The sequence below is a fragment of the Anopheles moucheti genome, unplaced genomic scaffold (genome assembly GCF_943734755.1).
Source record: "Anopheles moucheti unplaced genomic scaffold, idAnoMoucSN_F20_07 putative_Y_2, whole genome shotgun sequence".
Classification (NCBI taxonomy): Eukaryota; Metazoa; Arthropoda; class Insecta; order Diptera; family Culicidae; genus Anopheles; species Anopheles moucheti.
This window is the reverse complement of record NW_026453652.1, coordinates 395,001-396,250: the sequence shown is the minus strand read 5'-3', so window position 1 is coordinate 396,250 and position 1,250 is coordinate 395,001.

Genomic DNA, 1,250 nt, shown 5'->3' with positions numbered 1-1,250 from the left:
AGAACAAAGTTCGAATCGGATGGACAAAGTTAGTTGTAATTAACAGTTTTTGTATGAAAACACACTTCTGGTGGAACTTCAAATCAAAGAACAAAATTCGAATCGGATGGACAAAGTTAGTTGTAATTAACAGTTTTTGTATGAAAACACATTTCTAGTGGAACTTCGTATCAAAAAACAAAGTTCGAATCGGATGGACAAAGTTAGTTGTAATTAACAGTTTTTGTATAAAAACACACTTCTGGTGGAACTTCAAATCAAAGAACAAAATTCGAATCGGATGGACAAAGTTAGTTGTAATTAACAGTTTTTGTATAAAAACACACTTCTTGTGGAATTTCAAATCAAAGAACAAAGTTCGAATCGGATGGACAAAGTTAGTTGTAATTAACAGTTTTTGTATGAAAACACACTTCTGGTGGAACTTCAAATCAAAGAACAAAATTCGAATCGGATGGACAAAGTTAGTTGTAATTAACAGTTTTTGTATGAAAACACACTTCTGGTGGAACTTCAAATCAAAGAACAAAATTCGAATCGTATGGACAAAGTTAGTTGTAATTAACAGTTTTTGTATGAAAACACACTTCTAGTGGAACTTCATATCAAAAAACAAAGTTCGAATCGGATGGACAAAGTTAGTTGTAATTAACAGTTTTTGTATAAAAACACACTTCTGGTGGAACTTCGTATCAAAGTACAAAGTTCGAATCGGATGGACAAAATTAGTTGTAATTAACAGTTTTTGTATGAAAACACACTTCTGGTGGAACTTCAAATCAAAGAACCAAATTCGAATCGGATGGACAAAGTTAGTTGTAATTAACAGTTTTTGTATGAAAACACACTTCTGGTGGAACTTCAAATCAAAGAACAAAATTCGAATCGGATGGACAAAGTTAGTTGTAATTAACAGTTTTTGTATAAAAACACACTTCTGGTGGAACTTCGTATCAAAGTACAAAGTTCGAATCGGATGGACAAAGTTAGTTGTAATTAACAGTTTTTGTATGAAAACACACTTCTAGTGGAACTTCATATCAAAAAACAAAGTTCGAATCGGATGGACAAAGTTAGTTGTAATTAACAGTTTTTGTATGAAAACACACTTCTTGTGGAACTTCAAATCAAAGAACAAAGTTCGAATCGGATGGACAAAGTTAGTTGTAATTAACAGTTTTTGTATGAAAACACACTTCTGGTGGAACTTCAAATCAAAGAACAAAATTCGAATCGGATGGACAAAGTTA